At 51.4% G+C, this 19727-nt stretch overlaps 1 protein-coding gene across 1 annotated transcript in view; it reads right to left on the bottom strand.

Annotated features, from left to right (window-relative positions):
• LOC140393471 (cytochrome P450 3A40-like) overlaps positions 1 to 19727 on the bottom strand; it is a 91096-nt gene that overhangs the window by 65504 nt on the left and 5865 nt on the right. The gene's annotated exons all lie outside the window — the stretch shown is intronic.

Here is a 19727-nt window from a genome sequence, read left to right as displayed (position 1 = left end):
GGACCCACATTACTCCAGCGTCAAAATCTCTGACATGCACCATGTCGCCAGGCGACAAATGCCGATGTGGCGCATGCAGTTGTCCACTGCGGACCTTCCCTCCACTGTCTGGACACACGAGGCTCAGGCGTGTGGAGAGGCGCCACCCCATTAGCAACTCTGATGGCACCACTGGGCCAAACACGTCTCCAGGGACCTGTCGTTTGCCTCTGCATCCCCCACTTGTACATCTGGACCACCCGCTTAACCAGACTGTTTGATGCCAGGTGGTACAGGTGGTGCGGACGTGGTGAATCCTGTTGGCCCGCAAGAACCTCTCAAATTCTGTGCTGGTGAATGCCATCCCGCTGTCTGAGATGAGGACCTCCTGTATGCCATCGTAGCCGCTCGATCGTTGCCTTGGAGATGGTTGATAGCATTCGTTGAGCATCCATCCATTTGGAGTGGGTGTCGACCAGGATCAGGAACATTAATCCCTGGAAAGGGCCAGCAAAACCGATGTGTAGCCGAGATCAAAGTAATTTGCCCATTCCCATGGGTGCAGGGGTGTTGCCAGTGGAAACTTCTGATGTTCCTGGCACGGGCCACACTGTTGGGCGAGCTTCTCGATGTCAGTGTCGATGCTTGACCACCACACTAAACGGCAGGGTGACCGTTATGGAGATACCTCAAAATTGGGCCTCTGTACTGCCCCTGGCTCTCGGCAGGTTTTTAACACTACAGTAACACTACAAATACATCAATGGTAAACATTTCTCCTCATAATGGCATTTTAGCTGCAGTAGAAGTGCAGCCCCAATCAGGAGTGTGTGAGTCTGATGTTCAGAAGGGAGGGTCAAAGCGCAGAAGAGTAATAGTAATAGGGGACTCTATAGTCAGGGGCACAGATAGGCGCTTCTGTGGACGTGAAAGAGACTCCAGGATGGTATGTTGCCTCCCTGGTGCCAGGGTCCAGGATGTCTCCGAACGGGTAGAGGGCATCCTGAAGGGGGAGGGCAAACAGGCAGAGGTCGTTGTACATATTGGTACTAACGACATAGGCAGGAAGGGGCATGAGGTCCTGCAGCAGGAGTTCAGGGAGCTAGGCAGAAAGTTAAAAGACAGGACCTCGAGGGTTGTAATCTCGGGATTACTCCCTGTGCCACGTGCCAGTGAGGCTAGAAATAGGAAGATAGAGCAGCTAAACACGTGGCTAAACAGCTGGTGTAGGAGGGAGGGTTTCCATTATCTGGACCACTGGGAGCTCTTCCGGGGCAGGTGTGACCTGTATAAGAAGGACGGGTTGCATCTAAACCGGAGAGGTATAAATATCCTGGCCGCGAGGTTTGCTAGTGTCACACGGGAGGGTTTAAACTAGTATGGCAGGGGGGTGGGCACGGGAGCAATAGGTCAGAAGGTGAGAGCATTGAGGGAGAACTAGGGAATAGGGACAGTGTGGCTCTGAGGCAGAGCAGACAGGGAGAAGTTGCTGAACACAGCGGGTCTGGTGGCCTGAAGTGCATATGTTTTAATGCAAGGAGTATTACGGGTAAGGCAGATGAACTTAGAGCTTGGATTAGTACTTGGAACTATGATGTTGTTGCCATTACAGAGACCTGGTTGAGGGAAGGGCAGGATTGGCAGCTAAACGTTCCAGGATTTAGATGTTTCAGGCGGGATAGAGGGGGATGTAAAAGGGGAGGCGGAGTTGCGCTGCTTGTTCGGGAGAATATCACAGCTGTACTGCGAGAGGACACCTCAGAGGGCAGTGAGGCTATATGGGTAGAGATCAGGAATAAGAAGGGTGCAGTCACAATGTTGGGGGTATACTACAGGCCTCCCAACAGCCAGCGGGAGATAGAGGAGCAGATAGGTAGACAGATTTTGGAAAAGAGTAAAAACAACAGGGTTGTGGTGATGGGAGACTTCAACTTCCCCAATATTGACTGGGACTCACTTAGTGCCAGGGGCTTAGACGGGGCGGAGTTTGTAAGGAGCATCCAGGAGGGCTTCTTAAAACAATATGTAGACAGTCCAACTAGGGAAGGGGCGGTACTGGACCTGGTATTGGGGAATGAGCCCGGCCAGGTGGTAGATGTTTCAGTAGGGGAGCATTTCGGTAACAGTGACCACAATTCAGTAAGTTTTAAAGTACTGGTGGACAAGGATAAGAGTGGTCCGAGGATGAATGTGCTAAATTGGGGGAAGGCTAATTATAACAATATTAGGCGGGAACTGAAGAACATAGATTGGGTGCGGATGTTTGAGGGCAAATCAACATCTGACATGTGGGAGGCTTTCAAGTGGCAGTTGAAAGGAATACAGGACCGGCATGTTCCTGTGAGGAAGAAGGATAAATACGGCAATTTTCGGGAACCTTGGATGACGAGTGATATTGTAGGCCTCGTCAAAAAGAAAAAGGAGGCATTTGTCAGGGCTAAAAGGCTGGGAACAGACGAAGCCTGCGTGGAATAGAAGGAAAGTAGGAAGGAACTTAAGCAAGGAGTCAGGAGGGCTAGAAGGGGTCACGAAAAGTCATTGGCAAATAGGGTTAAGGAAAATCCCAAGGCTTTTTACACGTACATAAAAAGCAAGAGGGTAGCCAGGGAAAGGGTTGGCCCACTGAAGGATAGGCAAGGGAATCTATGTGTGGAGCCAGAGGAAATGGGCGAGGTACTAAATGAATACTTTGCATCAGTATTCACCAAAGAGAAGGAATTGGTAGATGTTGAGTCTGGAGAAGGGGGTGTAGATAGCCTGGGTCACATTGTGATCCAAAAAGACGAGGTGTTGGGTGTCTTAAAAAATATTAAGGTAGATAAGTCCCCAGGGCCTGATGGGATCTACCCCAGAATACTGAAGGAGGCTGGAAAGGAAATTGCTGAGGCCTTGACAGAAATCTTTGGATCCTCGCTGTCTTCAGGGGATGTCCCGGAGGACTGGAGAATAGCCAATGTTGTTCCTCTGTTTAAGAAGGGTAGCAAGGATAATCCCGGGAACTACAGGCCGGTGAGCCTTACTTCAGTGGTAGGGAAATTACTGGAGAGAATTCTTCGAGACAGGATCTACTCCCATTTGGAAGCAAATGGACGTATTAGTGAGAGGCAGCACGGTTTTGTGAAGGGGAGGTCGTGTCTCACTAACTTGATAGAGTTTTTCGAGGAGGTCACTAAGATGATTGATGCAGGTAGGGCAGTGGATGTTGTCTATATGGACTTCAGTAAGGCCTTTGACAAGGTCCCTCATGGTAGACTAGTACAAAAGGTGAAGTCACACGGGATCAGGGGTGAGCTGGCAAGGTGGATACAGAACTGGCTAGGCCATAGAAGGCAGAGAGTAGCAATGGAGGGATGCTTTTCTAATTGGAGGGCTGTGACCAGTGGTGTTCCACAGGGATCAGTGCTGGGACCTTTGCTCTTTGTAGTATATATAAATGATTTGGAGGAAAATGTAACTGGTCTGATTAGTAAGTTTGCAGACGACACAAAGGTTGGTGGAATTGCGGATAGCGATGAGGACTGTCGGAGGATACAGCAGGATTTAGATTGTCTGGAGACTTGGGCGGAGAGATGGCAGATGGAGTTTAATCCGGATAAATGTGAGGTAATGCATTTTGGAACGTCTAATGCAGGTAGGGAATATACAGTGAATGGTAGAACCCTCAAGAGTATTGAAAGTCAAAGAGATCTAGGAGTACAGGTCCACAGGTCATTGAAAGGGGCAACACAGGTGGAGAAGGTAGTCAAGAAGGCATACGGCATGCTTGCCTTCATTGGCCGGGGCATTGAGTATAAGAATTGGCAAGTCATGTTGCAGCTGTATAGAACCTTAGTTAGGCCACACTTGGAGTATAGTGTTCAATTCTGGTCGCCACACTACCAGAAGGATGTGGAGGCTTTAGAGAGGGTGCAGAAGAGATTTACCAGAATGTTGCCTGGTATGGAGGGCATTAGCTATGAGGAGCGGTTGAATAAACTCGGTTTGTTCTCACTGGAACGAAGGAGCTTGAGGGGAGACCTGATAGAGGTATACAAAATTATGAGGGGCATAGACAGAGTGGATAGTCAGAGGCTTTTCCCCAGGGTAGAGGGGTAAATTACTAGGGGGCATAGGTTTAAGGTGAGAGGGGCAAGGTTTAGAGTAGATGTACGAGGCAAGTTTTTTACATAGAGGGTAGTGGGTGCCTGGAACTCGCTACCGGAGGAGGTGGTGGAAGCAGGGACGATAGGGACATTTAAGGGGCATCTTGACAAATACATGAATAGGATGGGAATAGAAGGATACGGACCCAGGAAGTGTAGAAGATTGTAGTTTAGTCGGACAGCATGGTCGGCACGGGCTTGGAGGGCCGAAGGGCCTGTTCCTGTGCTGTACATTTCTTTGTTCTTTGTTCTTTGTTGAGTCCAACTGACAGCAGAACAAAGATGAACGAGTTCACTCTACTTTGGTTCAGATCCTCACAATCAATTTATAATCCACATGTTTTATGTAAGTGCAAAGCCAAAATTGCTCTGATTGAATTTCAAATGGATAAAATTCTACTTGCTCTGCCCTGCTGGTGTGATAGACTTGATTGCAAGTCTGCTAATTGCCAGAGCCACTGTTCTTCTGAAATTGCAATGTTACAACGAGGTGAGGAGGGATCGAATGGCTCCACGTTTTGCCCTCAACAGGTTGTCTTGTTTGAAAATGATAAACTTATCAATTCATTGTAAACTTAACTGTTTACACCATGTGATCATTAAAAGAACCAGTAGGACAGGTTTAAAGTTTGATAAAGAAGAGGTTAGCTTTATTATACTTAAACCAATCAAGGTAAAATAATACTCAATCATCTCAAGTCCAGGACATCACTGCAGGAATTCCTCAGAGTAGTGCCCTAGGCCCAACCATCTTCAGCTGCTTCATCAATGACCTCCCTTCCATCATAAGGTCAGAAGTGGGGATGTTTGCAGATGACTGTACAATGTTCAGCAGCATTTGTGACTCCTCAGATAATGAAGCAGTACATGTCCAAATACAGTAAGAAGTCTTACAACACCAGGTTAAAGTCCCACAGGTTTGTTTCGATGTCACTAGCTTTCGGAGTGCTGCTCCTTCCTCAGGAGGAAAGCGCTCCGAAAGCTAGTGACATCGAAACAAACCTGTGGGACTTTAACCTGGTGTTGTAAGACTTCTTACTGTGCTCACCTCAGTCCAACGCTGGCATCTCTACATCATGTTCAAACACAGCAAGGCCTGAACAATATCCAGGCTTGGGCTAACAAGTGGCAAGTTACATTCGTGCCACACAAGTGCCAGGCAATGATCATCTCCTACAAGAGAGGATCGATCCACCGCACCTTGACATTCAATGGCATTCCCATCACTGCATCCCCCACCATCAACATCCTGGGGGTTACCATTGATCAGAAACTGAACTGGATTAGCCACATCATACTGTGGCTACCAGGGCAGGTCAAAAGTTATGAATCCTACGGTGAGTAACCCACCTCCTGACCCCCCCCAAAGCCTGTCCACCATCTACAACGCACAAGTCAGGAGTGTAATGGAATACTTTCCACTTGCCTGGATGAGCGCAGCTCCAACAATACACAAGAACCTCATCACCATCCAGGACAAAGCAGCTTGCGTGATTGCTCCCCCTTCTACAAACATTCAAACTCTCCACCACCTACGTACAGTGGCAGCCGTGTGTACCATCTACAAGATTCACTGCATTAGCTCACCAAGGCTCCTTAGACAACACCTTCCAAACCCACAACCATTACCATCTAGCAGGACAAGAGCAGCAGATACCTGGGAATCCCACCACCTGGAGGTTCCCCTGCAAGTCAGTCACCACGCTGACTTGGAAATATATCGCCGTTCCTTCACGGTCACTGGGGCAACATCCTTGAACTTCCTCCCTAACAGCACAGTGGGTGCACCTACACCTCAAGGACTGCAGCAGATCAAGAAGGCAACTCACCACCACCTTCTGAAGGGCAGTTAGGGATGGGTAATAAATGCTGGCCTAACCAGCGACACACAGATCCTGTAAATGAATTTAAAAAAATAAAATAGGCTCCAATTTTTGTACCCACACACACATTGTAAGTTCATAAATGCACAAATACAGATCATAGAATGGGAATATTTTGGCCAAATTAGTCCATATAAAAATAAAACAGTGTACAACTGTAGTTTGGTGACTTGGCTGCCTTCAGGATACATTCAGTTGCCTCAATGGTTCTGATTTAAGATGCAGATGACTGAGTTTGTTGTTCTTCATTTCATGGGAGTGTCCCATTAAGAAAGGTTTTGGTCTTATCACATGGTTTTGGTGATGTCATTTTGTGGGTGGAGCTGAGCTGTGGCTGTAAGGGTTTTTTTTAGTTTCACTTTCAGTTTGACTGCTGTGGACAACAGACAGAAAAAAAGAAGTGTTTTGGCCTGTCTCTCTCCATTTTCATTTTAAATACTGTTCCAGTAAAAACCACCTTGGTGGCAGCTTTGGATATATAATTGCTTTCCGGAAGGAATTTGAATCTGCTGGTTGAAAACCGGTTCAGAATCATAGGACCAAGGCCAGTCTTAGTCAGGTGAGTGATGACCTCACATGAAGGAGCTGCGCTCCGAAAGCTAGTGATTCCAAACAAACCTGTTGGACTTTATCCTGGTGTTCTAAGACTTCTAACTACACAGAAGCAGCAGATAGCCAATTAAGCCTATTTAAAGGCCTGCTAAGGCCTATTGTCAGAGGCTGACTGGAGCAATCAGGGAACAATGTAGTTGCTCGGAGGCACCTTCCCAGCAGCACATTGGTGGAACCAGTGCTCCAGGCAGTCTTTGAGCTCCTCCCTGACTGCTTGGCTTCAGCTGAATCTCGATGCCATACCTTCGATAATAGTGGCCCTTCTGCTGTTCCTATTTTTAAAATTTAGAACTATGAAAGGTTGAAGAGAGGGCACCTCTTACCTGAAAAGGTAGCCTGCTGCCTCTTCGGTGTTGGAGAGCATCCTATTGGCTCCAGAATGCACCCACTATCCTTAATTGGCCAATTTAGAGATAATTACTGCGGTGTGACTGCTCCCCACACACTGCGGGCTTCTGATCCTCATTTGACCCTGACTTTGCAATCCAAAAACTCACAGGGAATACCCTACTCTAGGAGCGAAAATGTATCAGCTTTTATTATTCTGAAGGCAAGGAAAATAAACACTGATACAAAAGCAAAATAATGTGGACACTGGAAATCTGAAATAAAAATGGAAATGCTGTTTATACTCAGCAGGTAAACCAGCATATATGGCGAGAATAACAGAGTAACCAGTCATAATTCTATACTTACCCTGTGTGCAGGTTGGCAGGCAAATGGGGTGTAAAATTGGTGTAATGCCACAGATGCCATTCATGGCACCCACCGAACCCCACCGCAGTTTTACATCTGTTGGGGAGGTTTTCAAGCTGGCCCATCTGCCCTTTGGCCACTTTGGGCCTCTTCCTGCCCCGCCGCAAGTTTTCTGCTGCGGGCAGAAGCTGGAGTTAACTTTAAAGACTGCTAGGTCTCACTCTCAAACTATTGGCAGGAAAGCAGGGTTCCTCCTTTGCGGCGCACCTGGGCCCATTGGAGACCATCTCTCCTGGCCTACTCACTCCTGCGCCCACACCCCTCAACCCGTCCCCATCTCGCTCGATAGCTCCTCAACATTAGCCACTGACAGGACTGCATTGAGTCACCACCGATCACGGCGATGTTGTTGGGACCAGAAGGATGCAGACTATTTGATTGTCCGGCAGATCTTGCATTTTCTACATTATAACAGTGATTCCACTTCAGAAATACTTCAATGGCTGTAAAACGTTTTGGAATGTCCCACGGTTGGAAAAGGCACTGTAATAATCACTCCATTAATGATGTTCATCATCACTGTAAATCAGACAGACAGAATTCATACAAAGCTGAAGAAAGACACATTAGGATGAAAAGAGTGGCCCAGAGATAGGTAGTAAGGAGGATCTTAAGTTGGTGAGTCATAGACCCAGATCTTCTGGTCTCTAAATCATTGGAAACTTGACGTATGGTCCAAGATGTGTGTCAGGAATCCACACAAGTTCCAACGCGCTGACCTCCATGGGGAACTTCCCAGGAGATTTCAACTTCTGATGAACAATTCCCCTGCTCCCCAGGACTCTCCAGGAATGTCTCCAACTGAGTTAGAGTCAGAAGGTTTGGACAGTTCCACCCTCTTGTGTAAAAGACATGCCTCGCACATCTCCTCTAAACTTTGCCGCACGTATCTTAAACCCATGTCCCCTAGTGACTGACCTCTCACCCTGGGAAAGAGTGCCTGCCCATCCACTTTATCTATGCCTTTCATAATCTTGTAGACCTCTATCAGATTGCCCCTCAACCTCCGTCGTTCTAATGACAACAGTTTGTGTCTATTCAGTCTCACCGCATAGCCAACACCCTCAGACAAGGCAACATCCTGGTAAATCTCCTCTGCACCCTCTCCAAAGCCTTCACATCCTTCTGGTAGTGTAGCAACTAGAATTGTGCACAATATTCCAAGTGCAGCCTTACCAAGGTTCTATACAACTGTAGCAAGACTTGCCCGTTTTTATACTCGATGCCCTGTCCAATGAAGGCAAGCATTCCGTATGCTTTTTTGACTACCATGTCCATTTGTGTTATCACTTTCAAAGATCTGTGGACCTGTACGCCCAGATCTCTCTGACTTTCTATATTCCTAAGAGTTTTGTCATTTATTGTATACTTCCTCTCTATGTTAGACCTACCAAAATGCATTACCTCATATTTGTCCAGATTAAAGGGCAGCACGGTAGCACAAGTGGATAGCACTGTGGCTTCACAGCGCCAGGGTCCTAGGTTTGATTTCCTGCTGGGTCACTGTCTGTGCGGAGTCTGCACGTTCTCCCTGTGTCTGCGTGGGTTTCCTCCGGGTGCTCCGGTTTCCTCCCACAGTCCAAAGACGTGCAGGTTAGGGGGATTGGCCATGATAAATTGCCTTTAGTGACCAAAAAGGTGAGGAGGGGTTACTGGGTTACCGGGATAGGGTGGAAGTGAGGGCTTAAGTGGGTCGGTGCAGACTCGATGGGCCGAATGGCCTCCATCTGTACTGTATGTTCTATGTTCTAAACTCCATTTGCCATTTCTCTGCCCAAGTCTCCAACCTATTTATGTGCTGCTGTGTTGTTGTGACAATCTTCAACACCAACCTTGGTGTCATCCGCAAACTTACTAATCAGACCAGCTACATTTTCCTCCAAATCATTTATGTATACTACAAACAACAGAGGCCCCAGCACAGGTCCCTGGGAACACCTAGTTACGAGCTCCATTCAGAAAAACACCCTTCTACTGCTACCTTTTGCCTTCTGTGACCAAGCCAGTTCTGTATCCAGCTTGCCATCTCACCTCTGATCCCGTGTGACTTCATCTTTTGTACCAGTCTGAGGCACCTTGTCAAAAGGTTTTATTGAAGTCCATGTAAACAACATCCACCGTCCCCTCATCAATCATCTTTGCCACCTCAAAAAAGGTGAGGCACGACCTCCCCTTCACAAAACTATGCTGTCTATCGCAAATGAGCCCATTTGTTTCCAAATGGGTATAAATCCTGACCCTGATAATTCTCTCCAATAATTTACCTACTATCAACGTGAGGCTCACCGGCCTATAGTTTCTAGGATTATCCCTGCTACCTTTCTTAAACAGCGGTACCATATTAGCTATTCGCCAGTCCTCTGGGACTTCACCTGTAGCCAATGAGGATACAAAGATGTCAGCCAAGGCCCTAGAAATTTCCTCCCTTGCTTCCCTCAGTATTCTGGGTAAATCCCATCAGGCCCAGGAGACTTATCCACCTTAATGTCTTTTAAAACACCCTCCTCCTTCTTGATGTCAACGTGACCCAGATTGTCCATACACCCTACCCAAGAATCATCTTCCACAAAGTCCTTTTCTTTGGTGAACACTGATGCAAAGTACTCATTTAGTACCTCGTCCATTTCCTCTAGCTCAATACAGATTCCCCCCACTGTCCTTAAGTGGTCCAATCCTTTCTCTGGTCACCCTCTTGCTTTTTACATATTCTCCTTAATCCTACTTGCCAATGACTTTTCATGACCCCTCCTAATTTCCCCCTTAAGTGCCTTCCTACTTTCTTTATACTCCTCAAGGGTTTTGACTGTCCCCACCCTTCTAGACCGTACAAAAGCCTCCTTTTTCTTTTTGACAAAGTTCACAATATCTCTCGTTACCCAAGGCCCCTTAAACTTCCCATACTTATCCTTCGTTCTCTCAGGAACGTGATTTTCCTGAATCCTAATCAACTGTCGCTTGAAAGACTCCCACATGTCCAATATTGATTTGTCCAATATCCAATGTCCAATAGCCGCTCCCAATCCAGATTCTTCAATTCCCTTGGGGAATTCCTTTGGGGAAAGGCAAATTATCGTAATTTGCCTTTCCCCAGTTTAGCACCTAAACCAGAGGGTTACCCTCATCCATGACCAAAAGTACCCTAAAACTTACAGAATTGTGGTCACTATTCCCAAAATGTTCCCCTACTGAAACCTCAATCACCTGACCAGGCCCATTCCCCAATACCAGGTCCAGTACTGCCTCTTCTCTAGTTAAACTATCTATTTATTGCATCGAGAAGCCAAACTTTGCCCCATCCAAGCCCCTAGCACTAAGTGAGTCCCAGTCAATATAGGGGAAGTTAAAATCCCCTAACACAACAACCTGTTACCTTTGCACCTATCAAAAATCTCTCTACCTATCTGCTCCTCTATCTCTCGCTGGCTACTGGGGGGCCTGTAATAAACTCCCAACATTGTGATTGCTCCCTTCCTGTTCCTGAGCTATACCCAGATTGCCTCATTGTATGAGCCCTCTGAGGTGTCCTCCCTCAGTACGGCTATAATATTTTCCTTAACCAGTACTGCTACTCCCCCACCCCTTTTACATCCCCCTCTATCTCTCCTGAAGCATATGTATTCTCCAACATTCAGCTGCCAATCCTGCCCTTCCTTTAACCACGTTTCAGTGATAGCCACAACATCATAGTTCCAAGTACTAATCAGTGCTCTAAGTTCATCTGCCTTATCTGCTATATTTCAGGCGTTGAAACAAATACACTTTAGACCTCTGCGTTTCTAGAGACAGGGTGATGTTGCTGTTCTCTTATTTTTGTTCTCTATTTCCCCTTCAGTTATTAAACCTTCTAAGCTAACGCTCTCGTTCCCACACCCCTGCCATTCTCGTTTAAATCCTGCCGGGCAACTCTAGCAAACCTCCCAGCCAGAATATTAGTGCCTCTCCAGTTTAGATGCAACCCGTCCTTCATGTACAGGTCCCAGCTGCCCTGGAAGAAATCCCAATGGTCCAGAAATCTGAAACCCTCCCTCCCACATCACCAATTCAGCCACATATTTAGCTGCACTATCCTCCTATTTCCAGCCTCACTGGCACAGGGAGTAATCCTGAGATTACAACCCTGGAGGTCCTGTTTTTGTGCTTACTGCCGAACCTACTAAACTCCTGCAGGACCTCATCGCTCTTCATGCCTATGTCGTTAGTGCCTACGTATACTACGACCTGGGGCTTTTTACCCTCTCCCTTCAGAATGCTTTCTGCCCTTCAGAGACATGCCGTAAAAAGGTGACATATCCTGATTGCAACTCTGTTGCAATCTGACAGAGTTCTCCGAGGGACAATCCAAATTTCTGGTAACGTTGGACTTGGAAGACACAGCAGGAAGTGGGGAGGTGGGGCAAAGATCAAGCAGGGCAGCAAACCGGCAATGATTGCTGCTCCTCAGATCCTGGCCAGTGAGATTTAAGGGAGAATTCCAGAGCTTAGAGCCAAGACAGTTGTAGGCAATCGCTCCTCACAGTGGGGTGAAGTAAGTGGGGAAATGGACAGCAGATCAAGGAACAGAGAAGTTCTCAGAGGTTTATGAGAAGCTACAAGGGTAATAAAAAAGTGAGGCCATTGTTGCCAATCGCCAGCAATAATGTTGCCAAATTAAGTTATTAATGATAATATTGCTTTTCAGAGGCTCCAGGTATCAAATGATACCACCACAAGGCTTTACTGGATATCGATCAAAAACCAAACAACCAGTTAGTCAGTTCAAAGATAAAGTTTATTTACACACGAGGATTACTTTGACATGCAACATAAAACATTACAAGTTAAACTACACCTAACAACTACAATAACCTAATCTTAACTTCAGGGCAACTGGCTCTATGCAGATGAACAAGGCCTTTGTTCGGATCTTGCGTGGCTGGGTAGAAGAAGTGGCTTTGTTTCTGTTGGGCTCACCCGTCTGGTAGCGATCATTCGTCTTGAACTTGTTCAACATCCATCCTTCCACCCCCTCTTGCTTGCCTCGTAGGCCCATTGAAGCCTGCTATCCAAGCTCCAACGCCGCAATCCTCTTCTCACCTCACCCCCGTTCACTAACTGACTTTAGTTAGCTAGCGTGGGTGGCACCCCCTGCCAAGACCTCTCGCCCCCTTCCACCCAGTCCCAGAGAAAGAAACACCAAAACAAACCCAACAATCCAACCCCTACAATTCACTAACATAACATTTAACCATCGCAACACAGAAGGCCATTAACTTGAACTCTGTAACAATGCAAAGAGAAGTAAATTTCAATACAAATCAGTAAAAAGAAAGTTGTAACATTTGTACATTTTCCAGCCGCACAAACACAGTCCACAGTCTCTTCCTGTTCCACTCTTCACGTCTGTCCCAAGCCTTCTGCCCTCACGAACGCCTCAGCTGCCTCCGCTGTCTCAAAATAAGAGTCTTTGGCGTTATAGGTTACTCTCAACTTCGGGTACACCACACCAAATTGCACCCCCTTCTTGGACAAAGCCGCCTTCACTCGCCCAAACGCCGCTCGCCTTTTTGCCAACTCCACCGTCGAGTCCTGGTAGATCCGAACCGCAGTACCATCCCACAGCACCTCACGCTCCTGCTTCGCCCAGCTTAATACCTTCTCCTTCATGCAAAACTTATGGAAGCAGATAATTACTGCCCTTGGCGGCTCGTTCACTTTGGGCTTCGGCCTTAATGACCGATGAGCTCGGTCTAGCTCGTACAGGGTGGGGCTCTCACCCTCCCCCATCAGCTCCGCCAACTTCTCAGCGAAGTATTGCGTTGGCCTTGGGCCCTCTGTCCCTTCGGGCAAGCCCACAATTCTCAAATTGTGCCGCCTTGAGCGGTTTTCCAAGTCTTCCAGCTTTGCTCGGAGTCCGCTGTTAACCTCCACCACCCTCCGCAGCTCGTCCCCCATCGAGGTGACCTGGTCGCTGTGTCGTGACACGGCCTCCTCCACCTCCTTCATCTTCTCGCCCGGCTCTCTCACCTCGGCCGATGCCTTTGCCACCTCCACCCTCATCAGGCCGATTGCCTCCTCCAACAATGACCTCAACACGACCGCCATCTCTTTCCTCAAGGCCTCCATGTGCCTCACCAAATGTTTTTCCAGCTCCACCGCCATCACCTCGGTCATCTTCTCCACCGTAAGTCGTGCGGCCCCGCCTTGCAGTTCAGCTTCCGCCAACATGTCAACACTTTTGCTAGTCTTCTCCTTCGGCGGCGAACCCGCGTTTCCTCCTTTCTTCGACACTGCTCTTCGCATCCTTTAGCGGCTTATTGTTTTTTATCTTCTTTCTTTTCTCCTCTCTCCCCCTTCACCCTCCTGCCCTTCATCAATCTGACATTCTTCTTTTTTGAAAAAAAAAGGGGAAGAGAAAAAAAGAAAAAAAGGGTGCTCGCACCCTTCATGCCTCTGAAATTCGGCACTCATCCGTCGAAAAAGAGGGAGGCCCAAGCTATCGTTGAAGCTGTGCGGCATTGGAGGCATTCCCAGGTGCATCAGGTGGGCAACGGGCAGGACACGCTGGCAGCTCGCCATCCCAGTCGCCTGGGCCGCAGCCTGGCCCATCTAGGCCAGGACGCCCCAGGAAACGGCCGCCAAAGGGATCCAGTGTCAGAGGGCAGGAATCACAGGAGTCCACATCCAGTTCTGCTGTACCGTCTGGGGAACCACGTAGACGTAGTCAAAGGGCCCGTAAGGCCAAACAATTAGACACTGAGTAAGTTGGCACGGGCGCAGGGCACAGATGAGTTTTAGGGGCTAGGGCACGTGCATGAACTCCTTTGGTTATTAAAGTCAATGTTACACCTACAGAAGCTGCCTTTGTGCTCTGTCCAAAGCGTGCGGGGGTGTCATGTACGTTGAGCGCAAGTGTGTGTGTGAGGGGTGGTCTTACCTCAACCCCAGGTGAGTCTGCCCCCTTCCCCCTGGGCCGTCATCAACATCCCCCCGGGCAGAGGACGGGACCGTGCGCTGCAGTGTCACAGCCGCATGCAGGGATGGTCCGGGTGGATGGTGGTACTGTGGCCATGGGTCACATGGCCACAGTACCACCATGTACTGTGGTACTGTGGACTTAAAATATGTGAAGCCAGGAGCTCACCGCAGGGCGGGTTGTCATCATCCTCCATGGCCTGCAATAGACACGCGTCCACCCGCAACTGCGTGAGCCCGGCCGTTGTGCCGCAGGTGGATCGGCAATGGGGGGGTGGGGGGGGGGGGGGGTGGGGGGGGGGGGGGGGGGGGGTGGGGGGGGGGGGGGGGGGGTTGGGGAGGGGGGTGAGGGTGCTGGGTGGGTGGATGGGTGGGGGGTGTGGGTGGTCGGCTGTTGCCATGGTGTGCGGTCTGTGGCCATACTACCCGATTCCCATGCCCATCTAGTCAGTGAAGCGGGCGTCTATCAGCCTGTCCCGTGCCCGCTGGCCCAGCTGGTAACGGTGGACAGCCACCCGCCCGTGTCTAGCCCGTCTGCCCTGACCATTGCCCCCATCCCCCTCATCTGGGGAGGACTGCGCCTCTTCCTGCTGCTCCTCCACTCCGCCCTCCTCTGCCTGCGGCACATCGCCCCTCTGTTGGGCTATGTTGTGCAGGACGCAGCACACCACAATGATGCGGCCGACCCTATCTGACCGATACTGGAGGGCGCCCCCAGAGAGGTCCAGGCACCTGAAACGCATCTCCAGCACGCCAAAGCACCTCTCTATCACTCCCCTTGTCGCTACATGGGCATCATTGTAGCGGTTCTCCGCCTCTTTGCGTGGCCTCCGTACAGGCGTTATCAGCCACGATCGCAATGGGTAGCCCCTGTCGCCCAGCAACCAGCCCCTCAGCCGGGGATGGCGTCCCTCGTACATGCCGGGGATGGATGACCGCGACAACACGCATGAGTCGTGTACACTGCCTGGGTAAAGGGCGCAGACTTGCAGGATCATCATGCGGTGGTCGCAGACCACCTGTATGTTCATCGAATAGGTCCCCTTCCTATTGGTGAACACGGCCCTGTTATCTGCAGGTGGCCGCTCGGCGACGTGCATCCCATCGATCGCGCCCTGGACCATGGGGAACCCGGCCACGGCAGAGAAGCCCACAGCCCAGGCATCTTGGCTGGCCCGGTCCACAGGGAAGCGGATGTAGCGGTGCGCCATGGCATATAGGGCATCTGTTACTGCCCGGATGCACCAATGTCTGCGATATGCCGGACAGGTCCCCACTCGGTGCCAGGAATGACCTCGTTGCATAAAGGTTCAGGGCAACCGTAACCTTGACGGACATGGGGAGAGGGTGTCCCCCGCCAGTGCCACGCGGTGACAGGTGTGCCAGCAGGTGGCAGATGTGTGCCACGGTTTCCCGCCTCATCCGGAGTCTCCTCCTGCATTCCCGGTCCGTGAGGTCCTGGTATGACTGCCGGGGCCGGTACACACGGGGCGCCCTCAGGTACCTCCGTTGCCGTGGGCCCGCGACGTCCTCCTCCCCCTCCTCGTCCTGTCGGTCAGGTGTCCCTCCAGCCTGGGCGGCTGCCGCCTGCCCCTCTGCGGCAGCCTGCGCCGCCTCTCTGGCACGCTCCTCCTCCTCCTCCTCCTCATCCAGGGCAACATGGACATTATCGGCTGCCGCCACGGCGGCCAACATCGCTGGATGATCGGAAAACATTACAGCCTGGTGGGGGGGGGGGGGGGGGGGGGGGGGTGAACGACGACATGTCATCATTGCCCATATCCCCTCCTCCCCCCCAGCCAGGTGGCATGGACCGCATGGGTCCAACTGTTGGAGGCTGGCACCTGGCCAGGTGGACCAACTCACTTGCCCCCCCATCCCCCTCCCCGGCACGGACCCCAACCTCCTCCCCGGCACGGACCCCCCATCCTCCTCCCCGGCACGGACCCCAACCTCCTCCCCGGCACGGACCCCCCCCATCCTCCTCCCCGGTACGGACCCCCGCCCCAACATCCTCCCCGGCACGGACCCCCCTCCCCGGCACGGACCCCAACCTCCTCCCCGGCACGGACCCCCCATCCTCCTCCCCGGCACGGACCCCAACCTCCTCCCCGGCACGGGCCCCCCCATCCTCCTCCCCGGCACGGATCCCCCCCCCATCCCCCTCCCCGGCATGGACCCCAACCTCCTCCCCGGCACGGATCCCCCCATCCTCCTCCCCGGCACGGACCCCCCAACCTCCTCCCCGGCACGCCCCCCCCCCCAACCTCCTCCCCGGCACGGGCCCCCCCCCCTCCCCCATCCCCCTCCCCAGCACGGACCCCAACCTCCTCCCCGGCACCGTCCCCCCATCCCCCTCCCCGGCACGGACCCCAACCTCCTCCCCGGCACGGACCCCCCCCCCATCCCCCTCCCCGGCACAGACCCCCCATCCCCCTCCCCGGCACGGATCCCAACCTCCTCCCCGGCACGGGCCCCCCCATCCTCCTACGGACCCCAACCTCCTCCCCGGCACGGGCCCCCCCCTCCCCCACCCCCCCTCCCCGGCACGGACCCCAACCTCCTCCCCGGCACGGTCCCCCCATCCCCCTCCCCGGCACGGACCCCAACCTCCTCCCCGGCACGGGCCCCCCATCCCCCTCCCCGGCACAGACCCCCCATCCCCCTCCCCGGCACGGATCCCAACCTCCTCCCCGGCACGGGCCCCCCCATCCTCCTCCCCGGCACGGACCCCAACCTCCTCCCCGGCACGGGCCCCCCCATCCTCCTACCCGGCACGGACCCCAACCTCCTCCCCGGCACAGACCCCAACCTCCTCCCCGGCATGGACGCCACCCCCCAGCACGGACCCCAACCTCCTCCCCGGCACGGACCCCCCATCCTCCTCCCTGGCACGGACCCCCTCCCGGCACTCCCCTGGAGCCCAGCCCACTCTAACCACCCCCCCCCCCCCCCGCTGCACACACACACACACAACCCGAGACACACCTCTCCCCAAACATTCAGACTGCGGCCACGCCATCACCTGCCCAGCGGCCAACCCCCCAGGCCGTCACTCACCTCCACGCTGGTCGGCGTGAACCTGGAGCACAGGTTTACGCCGATGAAAAGGAGGTTTGATTTACGTCGACGTGAACGGTCATCACGTCGACGGGACTTCGGCCCATCCGGAAGGGAGAATATTGGCAGGCCCAAAATCGGCTGCCTTGCGCAGACCCGTGCCATTCTCCGACGTCAGCGGCGCCATTAACGCCCCGCCGACATTTCTCCCTTCGGAGACTTCGGCAACTGGCGGGGGCGGGATTCACGGCGGCCAGCGGCCATTCTCCGACCCGCTGGGGAGCCGGAGAATGACGCCCAATATTCTTCAATGAAGTGTAGCCATCTGGGATGGCCACGTCCCGATTACAAAATGGACACTTGCAAACAATGCAGGGAAAATTGGACAATACCGAAAAAGCAAGCAGTTGCAAGGTCTGTCTGTTGATAAGAGCCTTAGCTCTCAGACAGGACCGGTACTGCTAAGCCATCTACATACTAATGAGCCATCCCCGGGAACAAAAGGCAACATTTAGGTAAACAATGCTAAGCCAGACATCCCGGCACCAGAGGAGACTAAAACAAAGCAGACCAACGGTCACCTAGGACACGCCCAGCAACCAGGGAACCCACCCCTCTATTGGAGGAAAATCGATAAGGACAATTGGGAAACGGCCCAATTAATTGGGGCCAAGTTCAAGGCCCGCCCAAAAGCATGTGAAGCCCTTTTGGGGTATAAAAAGGACTCCCCAAGAGAGGATCTCTCTCTTGGCCTTGGCTCTCAGCGAGGAGAGACCTGCCTAGCAGCTACACCTGACCAAGTAAGTTCCAAGTCAACGCACGCTACGAGATAGACGCTCCTAGTTGCTACCCTGTAAACAGCTCAACCCAGCAGCCTCAGAACCGAGCAACGGCCATTGTTCCTCTGACTGAGTGGGCGCCCGAAGCTAAGTATAGGCTTTTAATAATAGTGATAGTTTAGGTTGTAGAGTTTTATGCACGAGTAGATTTGACTGTGTGTAAATAAATGAGCATTGCTTTTGAACTTACTAACTGGTGTATCGAGTCTTTGATCAGTATTCGGTTCTGAACCTTGTGGCGGTGTCGAAAGATGCCTGGCGACTCTTGAGCAATCGTAATTAAACAGAGCCAAATTGAGAGAACAGCAAGTTAGCAACAGAAGGTTTCTTTCCCAGTGACAGCCTGCCTTTAACAAGAGCAGACTGACTGAATCATATTCTTTCTGAACAATTTGGACCCCTACTGTGCGTGAACTGTTGACAGTGTTAAGACAGCAACATGGGATCCGCTCAACCAGATACTGCAAACAAACAGTTGAAACAGATGCAACAAATCTGGGCACTGCCCATCTTGATCTGAATGGGCAGGGGCAGGTCATGAGTCATGATCAAAAAAAAAATTGGACCCATGAATTTCTAGCCCTTTGTGTTCTACCTGATTGTATTTGCCTTTTTTTGTAATATATTTTATTAAAGTTTTCAAACATAATTTTTTCCCTTACAAATCAAAGAAATAAAAATAAAAGTAACATGATAACTGCAAAATAACATTGTGTAACTAACATGGTAAACTAACCAAATAACACAAAGTAATACTCCCCCCCGCCCCCTCTCCCCCTCCAAAAACCCAAACAATTTACCCCCCCCTCCCTGGGTTGCTGCTGCTGGCCATCTATCTTCCCTCTAACGTTCCGCTAGGTAGTCGAGGAACGGTTGCCACGTCTGGTGAACCCTTGAGCCGATCCTCTCAGCGCAAACTTCATCTGCTCTAGTTTTATGAACCCCGCCATATCGTTTATCCAGGCCTCCAGTCTGGGGGGTTTCGCTTCCTTCCACATGAGTAAAATCCTACGCCGGGATACTAGGGACGCAAAGGCCACGACATCGGCCTCTTTCGCCTCCTGTACTCCCGGCTCATCCGCTACTCCAAATATAGCTAACCCCCAGCCTGGCTTGACCCGGACCTTCACCACCTTCGGGATCACTCCCGTCACTCCCCTCCAATACCCCTCCAGTGCCGGACACGACCAAAACATATGTGTGTGGTTCGCCGGGCTTCCCCCGAACCTCCCGCACTTGTCCTCCACTCCGAAGAACCTGCTCAACCTCGCTCCCGTTATGTGTGCTCTATGCAGCACCTTAAATTGGATCAGGCTAAGCCTGGCACACGAGGAAGAGGAATTTACCCTGCTTAGGGCATCAGCCCACAAACCCTCCTCAATCTCCTCCCCGAGCTCTTCTTCCCATTTTCCCTTCAGTTCGCCCACCAACTCCTCCCCCTCTTCTCTCATCTCCCGGTATATCTCTGACACTTTGCCCTCCCCGACCCACACCCCCGAAAGCAC

Source organism: Scyliorhinus torazame, chromosome 17 (assembly GCF_047496885.1).
Source record: "Scyliorhinus torazame isolate Kashiwa2021f chromosome 17, sScyTor2.1, whole genome shotgun sequence".
Taxonomy (NCBI): Eukaryota; Metazoa; Chordata; class Chondrichthyes; order Carcharhiniformes; family Scyliorhinidae; genus Scyliorhinus; species Scyliorhinus torazame.
This window is presented reverse-complemented; position numbering and strand designations above follow the sequence as displayed.